At 43.8% G+C, this 8,285-nt stretch overlaps 1 protein-coding gene and 1 pseudogene across 6 annotated transcripts in view; one reads left to right on the top strand and one right to left on the bottom strand.

The window, feature by feature from the left end:
- SLC23A2 (solute carrier family 23 member 2) overlaps window positions 1–8,285 on the bottom strand; it is a 139,303-nt gene that overhangs the window by 81,218 nt on the left and 49,800 nt on the right. The window contains exon 1 of one of the 6 annotated variants that reach the window (XM_037736915.1): window positions 1,006–1,217. The exons of the other annotated variants lie outside the window; for them this stretch is intronic. The gene's annotated coding sequence lies outside the window, so the exon portion shown is untranslated. Of the gene's footprint in view, window positions 1–1,005; window positions 1,218–8,285 lie in introns of those variants that run through there. 6 annotated transcript variants of the gene reach the window in all.
- Window positions 3,732–4,227, top strand: LOC108301001 (annotated as a pseudogene).

Raw genomic sequence — 8,285 nt, 5'->3', positions numbered from 1 at the left:
TGTGCAAGTGGGTAATTTTTCAGAAATGTTGCCATGCATAGATTCGTGAGTTTTTCATGTCTGCCGGCAAGCACAGAGCCTCTTTTGTGGTTTAGCCCCTTATGTCCTTTGCCTATTTTCTATAATGTTTACAAAGCTTTATTATAAGGATGTTAATCCTTTAAATCTTTGTTGTATCTGATGCAAACATTTTATCCCTGCTTTTTGTTTATGAATTTGGGGGGTGACCTTTGAGCTGCCAGAGTTGTCATCATGTTTGTGGAGCCACATCCATCAGCCTTCTACATTGTGATTTAGCCACTGCCACCCTTCATCTTCCCAAGATCTATAAAAAACCCAGAGTGAAAATGAACACACCCAAAAATAAAATTTGCCTGAAGGAGTCACAATAGATCTCTACCTTGAGACCACTAGAAGTTTATTTTTTCAGAAGATAAAACAGGCAAAGAGGATACTGATATACTGGTAGATTTTTACACGGCCACTTGCCATATAGTCATATTCCAAGGGGCCCATAAGCACTTTGTCCCATATCTAGCATATCAGCAGAGCTTTCAAATCATCCTTATCTATATCAACTTTAGGGAAAAAGAAGGGACATTTTTTCTTCTTTTTTTTTTTTAATTTTATTTCTTTTTCATTCACCTAATACACTTATTTTTTTTCTTAAAGAGAAAAAAAGGTCTCATTATGTTGCCCAGGCTGGACTCAAAATCCTGGCCTCATGCGATCCTCTTGGCTCAGCCTCTCAAGTAGCTGGGACTACAGGTGCAACCCACCACGCCTGGCTAAGGAAACTAACGGGACTTTTTAAAGCAGAATAAATTTACTCTCCTAGGGTAAGTTCAACTTGGTGTTGCAGACATGAACATCCATTGCAGCAGGAAACCTCTCCCCACCATCCCCAGCACTAGGAACATACAGGGATGGTTCCATCCGACAAGAATACCTTCCAGCAAGTACTCACAAGTTATAGTGGGGGAACCACCCATGCTCTTCGCTCACCTCTTCCAGAGTAGTACCTGGACGATCCTGAAGTCTTAGACCTGAAGAGCACAGGAGAGGCTCAGAAAGCACAGAGCAGTGATGTTCTGAGAAAAGCGTCGGGGAAGAGGACTGCAGGGCTCAGGAAGAGGGGAACACGTTTCGTCAGGGACAGAACATGGGGGAAAAAGGAAGAAGGGGAGAATGCTGAACAAAGAAATGTGTCCTTGAACACTGCCGTAAAAAGCCCAAAAGGACAGAGCATTCCACACCCAGTGCACAAGGATGATGCAGACACTCTCAAGGTCAGAAAGAATGCGACAGCCCGAGATCAGAGGGTTTATCCACACAGGATGAGCGTGGTGTGCATAAATGCCAAGGTCCAGCAGCAAAATGCAACAGATAGAGGGGAGACGTGAGGGAAGAGTGGAATTTAACACCTGTATAAAAACAAGAAGCAAAATCTCCCTGGGAATCTGACACTGGGGAAAGTGTGCCAACCTGTGGTCCCTCATTGCCCCTCTTCCTACCCCTTGCAAAAGAGAGAAGGAGAACCAGCAAATCCACTCACCGTCTTGACCTTAATACACGACAGTAGGAAAGGAGGAGCTGAGGGATGAAAAATCATGACGGTAGCGGCAATGACAGTAAGAACTGCAGTTTTCCAGTTGCTAAGTGTCTGTGTGTGCCAGGCACATCTCTGACCTCTTATTAAATAAATGAGTTATTTCTGGCCAGTAGGCATAGTATTATTTGGTTTGCAAGAAACTCTACAAAAGTAGAAACTGAGCTTCAGAGAAGTAAAATAACTTGGCAAAGGATACACAGCTATAAGCTGTAGAACAGGATTCAAACTTGAATCAGTAATTTGAACCTGCTTTACACTGTTTATATAAGCAAGACATAAAACTGTCCTTTAAGTGCTCAGCTTACAGCTATTCTCCCTGGCCAAACATAGCCAAGGCCAGCTGGCCTGTACATACTCCCTCCGTGAGACTTGCTGCTGATTTCTGGCCTCCTTGTGATTTTTGAGGGGGCACTGAGGGGCAGGGACCACCTTCAAGCTCCTTTTCCAGGGCTGATATCCACCCTCCCCGGACAAGGAACTCTCTACCCTGTGCACTTCTAGTCACCTGCGTGGCTGCTCCCTAGCACACGTCACCACGGTCACTCATCAACATCACAATTGCCATTTAACTCTGATTCTCATTCCATCTTTTTTTTTATGAGATAGGATCTCACACTGTTGCTTAAGCTGGAGTGTAGTGGCACAATCACAGTTCACTGCAGCCTCGACTTCCCGGGCTCAGGCGATCCTCCCAACCTTAGCCTCCTGAGTAGCTAGGACTACAGGCATGTACTACCATACCCAGCTAGTTTTTGTAAAGATGAGGTTTCACAATGTTGCCCAGGCCGGTCTTGAACTCCTAAGCTCAAGCAGTCTCCTGCCTCAGCCTCCCAAAATGCAGAGATTACAAGCATGAGCCACCGTGCCTGGCCCTCATTTCATCTTTTTTATTTTTATTTTTTGAGATGGAGTTTTGCTATTGTTGCCCAGGCTGGAGTCCAATGGCACAATCTCAGCTCACCGCAACCTTCACCTCCTGGGTTCAAGCAATTATGCTGCCTCAGCCTCCTGAGTAGCTGGGATTACAGGCATGTGCCACCATACCTGCTAATTTTGTATTTTTAGTAGAAATGGGGTTTCTCCATGTTGGTCAGGCTGGTTTCAAACTCCTGACCTCAGGTGATCCACCTGCCTCAGCCTCCCAAAGTGCTGGGATTACAGGTGTGAGCCACTGCTCCGGGCCCCTCGTTCCATCTTGATGGCTCTAAACACCTGTCCAAATGGTAAGTAGCAAGATGCTTCAACAGAAAATTACCATGCTCTTTGATGGCTTCCTAATTTAGAGTGACACCCAAATTCCTTCACAAGAGATGACTATGGGCCTATCCGGGCCCTCTTTACCAGTCCCTCGTAGCCCCTACTGTGGTCACTCACAGACCTCTCCTATCTCTCAGGACTCTGCTCATGCCATCCCTTCAAAACGAGCCTCCTTCACCTCACCCCTTCTCACTGGGTGACTCCCATCAATACTTCCTCTGATTACCACCTCATCATGGTGTCGGAGGACCATGAGGAGGGCCAAGTGTGATGGCTCACACCTGTAATCCCAACATTTTGGGAGGCCCAGGCAGAAGGACTGCTTGAGGTCAGGACTTTGAGACCAACCTGGGCAACATAGGAAGACTCCATCTGTACAAAAAAAATATTAAAGTAAAATTTTAAAAGATGATTGTAATAAAGCAAGATCACATATGTCTGTCTGCTCAGCCAGACAGCTGTGGGAAACAGAAACAGTATCATATCACAGCCTCACCGTCTTACCTCCACCCCTGGTGCTGAACTTAGCATGTATATTAAAGGTTATCCAAAGTCTGTGGATTGACAAATGATGTTTTTTTAAAGGCATGTGGTATAATGTAAGAGTGGTTCTCTTTAATAATCTTACTACATCAAAACTATCTGTGACACAGCAGACACACTGACGTCAGAAACAAGTCAGGGGTGTCAACGTCACCACCGTCAATGGTTGATGGACGCCAACGGAGAAGGATGAGGGAGGTATTGGAAAAGTCCAAGTTATAACTATAGCAAAAGATATGAAAAACCTCAGGGAGAGTGAGGTGGCTGAGTTGGTTGGTGGCGGTGGTCATGTGGCAGCGGTCGTGTGGCAGATGCAGAGATGTAGATCTTTGTGAGGACCCTCACAGGCAAGACCATCACCCTTGAGGTCGAGTCCATTGACACCATTGAGAATGTCGAAGCCAAAATTCAAGACAAGGAGGGTATCCCACCTGACCAGCAGCGTCTGATCCTTGCTGGCAAACAGCTGGAGGATGGCCACTCTCTCCTAGACTGCAACATCCAGAAACAGTCCACCCTGCACCTGGTGCTGCACCTGCGAGGTGCCATTATTGAGCCTTCCCTCAGCCAGCTTGCCCAGAAATACAGCTGCCACAAGATGATCCGCCCCAAGCGCTATGCTTGCCTGTACCCCCATGCTGTCAACTGCCGCAAGAAGCAGTGTGGCTACACCAACAACCTGCGCCCCGAGAAGAAGGTCAAATAAGCCTCTACCTTCCTTGAAGGGCAGCCTCCTGCCCAGGCCCCATGGCCCTGGAGCCTCAATAAAGTGTCCCTTTGGTTGACTGGAGCAGCAAAAAAAAAAAAAAAAAAAACCCACCTCAGAGAATCTACAATTAGATAGCGAGTTACAACACACACAAGCAAGCCTCTTTCTATGTGATTGAATCAAACACTTCCCAAATGCCAGCGACAAGCATCTGTATCAGAAGCTGGCTAGCCACCACCTGGCCTGTTTTTGTTTTTATGTATTTAAAGGATTGTGGACAACAGCAAAGAAGAACATGTGACCGAGATCGCCTGGCCCCTAAAACCGAAGACATTTACAGAAACGTTCGCCCGTGCCTGACAACAACAGGATGAAGGAATCCTGCTCACCACAGCAAAAACAATGTTAAATACTTAATAAATGTAATAAAAATATGTGTGACCTTCAAGAAGAAAACTATAAAATACTACTGAGGGACATAAAGATTTGAGTAATCAGAGAAACAGATGATACTCTTCGATAGAAAAGGTACTGTAAGAATATTCATTTCTAATTAATAATCTATACAGATTTAATAAAAATCCATTAATAGCCCCCCAAGGGGTCAGGGGAGCTTGCTAAAAATCCCTCTAGAATAATAAGCAAGGGCTGGGCGTGGTGGCTCATGCCTCTAATCCTAACACTTTTGGGAGGCCGAGGCAGGTGTATTACCTGAGCTCCGGAGGTCGAGACCAGCTTGGGTAGCAAGGCAAAACCCTGTCTCTACCAAAAATACAAAACATTAACTGGGTGTGGTGGTGTGTGCCTGTGGTCTCAGCTACTCGGGAGGCTGAGGTGAATCACTTGTGCCTGGGAGGTGCACATTTAAGGTCTACATTTGAACATTGTTAAGAACGCACAGAAATATTTAGTGACATGGAAATACGTTCACCCTGTTATGTCTGTGCTATTTTTCAGCTTGCTTTTTACATAACACAGGGTGAACATCTTTCCATGAAGTGAAACAAGCTAGCCACAGAAGCACAAATACTGCATTATTCCACTTATGTGAGGCATCTAAAATAGTCAAATGCAGAAGCAGAGTAGGATGGTGAATGCCTGGGACTTGGGGAAGAGGTCAATGGAGAACTGCTATTCAACAGGTTAAAAGTTTTAGGTTGCCAGGTACGGTGGCTCACACTTGTAATCCCGGCACTTCGGGAAACCACAGCAGGCAGATAGCCTGAGATCGGGAGTTCAAGACCAGCTTGAACAACATGATGAAACCCCGTCTCTACTAAAAATACAAAAATTAGTTCGGCATGGTGGCACACACCTGTAATCCCAACTACTTGGGAGGCTGAGGCATAAGAATCACTTAAACCCATGAGGCAGAGGTTGCCGTAAGCCAAGATGGCACCACTACACTCCAGCCTGGGCAACAAGCAAGACTCTGTCTCCAAAAAAAGCAAAAGTTTCAGTTACACAACATGAGCAAATTCTAGAGATCTGCTGGACCAAACTGTGCTTATAATTAACAATGCTACAGTCGGGCATGGTGGCTCACGCATGCCTATAATTTTGGCACTTTGAGAGGCTAGGAGTGGGAGAATTGCTTGAGGCCAAGAGTTCAAGTTCAGCCTAGGCAACATAGTAAGATTCTATCACTAGAAAAAATTAAAACTTAAAAATTAGCCAGAAATAAAAGAAAACAATATCACATTATACACTTAAAAAGTTGTTGGCCAGGCAAAGAAGCTCACCCCTGTAATCCTAGCACTTTGGGAGGCCGAGGCGGGCGGATCACCTCAGGTCAGGAGTTCGAGATCAGCTTGGCCAACATGGCGAAACCCCATCACTACTAAAAATTAAAAAATTAGCCAGGTGTGGTGAAGCATGCCTGTGATCCCAGCTACTTGGAAGGCTGAGGCAGAAGAAACGCATGAATCCAGGAGGTGGAGGTTGCAGCCACTGCACTCCAGCCTGGGTGATAGACTCCGGGATTGGAGCGGGAGGAGTTGTTAATAAGGCAGGTCTCATGTTAAATGTTCTTATCACAATAAAAATAACAAAAATAAAAAGAATGGTAGAAGATACTACTTTCCTTGAGTGAAAAAAAAGTTCTTTCATAAGTAAAAAGAATTAAAGGCAGCATATACAATGAAAAAGATAGTAGGTACAGCATTCACCCACTGTGCATGTGTATAGTATGTGGCCATGTGTACACACACCAAAATGTTAGGTGATAGAAACACAAATGACTTATTTTCCTCTTTTAACTCCTCTATATTTTCCAAACTAGCTTAACAACAAAAGATGGGTCCACTTTCTCCCCTAAGAGTCTCGTGATGTCCACATTACCACCAGTTCTTCCTTACTGCTCAGACACAAGTTCAGGGGAAAGGCGGGTTCCCCTTACAGCATCTACCCCCTTTACAGTGTAATACAAGCAAAGAAATTCAGTCCTTTCTGTTGTGAGCTCAGGATACAGCAGTGTGGCATAATGTCCTCATGTTTAAAGTTCTAAAATAACTCTGGGTTTCGGAAGACAGTGGAGAAAAGCCAAGGTTCTACAAATTACATTTGACATCTAGATTTTTTAAAGCTCCCTGCAGCCGAAGTTAAAAATCACTACCTTAGAGCAAGCAGGAAATCACTAGAGTCTCAAAAAGAAAAAAGGCACCTCAAAATAAATGTAAACCTGACAGAGGAAAAAAATCAGCAATCTGGACAATTCTATTATGTGGAAGTAGAAAAGTAAAATAAGCAAGCAGAAAATCACTACAATCTCAAAAAAAAAAAAGTCACCTCAAAATAAATGCAAACCTGACAGAGAAAAAAAAAATCAGTAATCTAGAAAATTCTATTATGTGGAAGTAGAAAAGTAAAATAAGCAAGCAGAAAATCACTACAATCTCAAAAAAAAAAAAGTCACCTCAAAATAAATGCAAACCTGACAGAGAAAAAAAAAATCAGTAATCTAGAAAATTCTATTATGTGGAAGTAGAAAAGTAAAATAAAATATTTGGATCTTTAACAGATCTTTCAATTCCCTGAGAAATGAATCACTAGCTCTCCAGCCACTAAGAATCATGCACAAATGACAACAGCTTTCAATCAGTATTTGTTTCATCAGCTATTCAGCCGGTAATGATTTCTTTTGAACTTCATTTTATCTGACCATTTTTCCCTGTCCAGGAAACAGAGTCACCCCTCTCACTGTGGCTTAGCAGAGCCATCTGAAGGAGAAATGTGATGGCACCAAAGTTTTTAGGGCTGAGCTATTCCTGGAGTTAAATACCAACATTTTGTGTGTTTCTTAAAAGAGCCACCAAATACTAAGAAAAACCTGTCCTTTCATGATCAGCATATAACATACAAAGCCTCCAATGGCTGAATGAATTACCACTAAGAGTCTTCCCAAAAAGTAGAATACCCCGATGTAAAATTCATCTTTAAGGCTGGGCACAGTGACTCATGCCTATAATCCCAACACTTTGGGAGGCCTAGGTGAGAGAATTGTTTGAGGCCAAGAGTTCAAGACCATCCTGGGCAACATAGCGAGACTCTGACTCTACAAAAAATAAAAAATAAAATTCATCTTTATATTCCCAGCTCTTACGACAGAACAGACAGATGCTCTTTACAAGGAAGTACACAAGGGTAAAGGGGAAAGATAGATGCTCGGTAAATGCTAATGAAATTTACATTTACTCCAAGTGGATGGCACTGAATAAATACTACATCAGAAATATAAATCCATAGCAAATCCATCATTTGCTCTAGACATAAAAACCTACAGTTCTCCAAAAGGAATACTAGAGAGAGAAACAGCCAGAATAAGAATCAGTGGCTCATGTGCTTAAGACTCACTTGGGAAGCCTTATTTAAAATGCAGATTTCTGGGTCAGGCACAGTGGATCACACCTGTAATCCTAGCACTTTGGGATGCTAAGGCAGGCGGCTCGCTTGAGCCCAGGAATTCAAGACCAGCCTGGGCAACATGACAAAATGCCATCTCTACCAAAATGTAGAAAAATTAGCCAGGCATGGTGATGCACGCCTGCAGTCCCAGCTATTTAGGAGACTAAGGTGGGAGGATGGCTTGAGCTCTGGAGGTAGGTTGCAGTGAACTGAGACTACACGACTGTACTCCAGCCTGGGCAACAGAGCCAGACTCTGTCT

Source organism: Cebus imitator, unplaced genomic scaffold (genome assembly GCF_001604975.1).
Source record: "Cebus imitator isolate Cc_AM_T3 unplaced genomic scaffold, Cebus_imitator-1.0 Scaffold31, whole genome shotgun sequence".
NCBI lineage: Eukaryota > Metazoa > Chordata > Mammalia > Primates > Cebidae > Cebus > Cebus imitator.
This window is presented reverse-complemented; position numbering and strand designations above follow the sequence as displayed.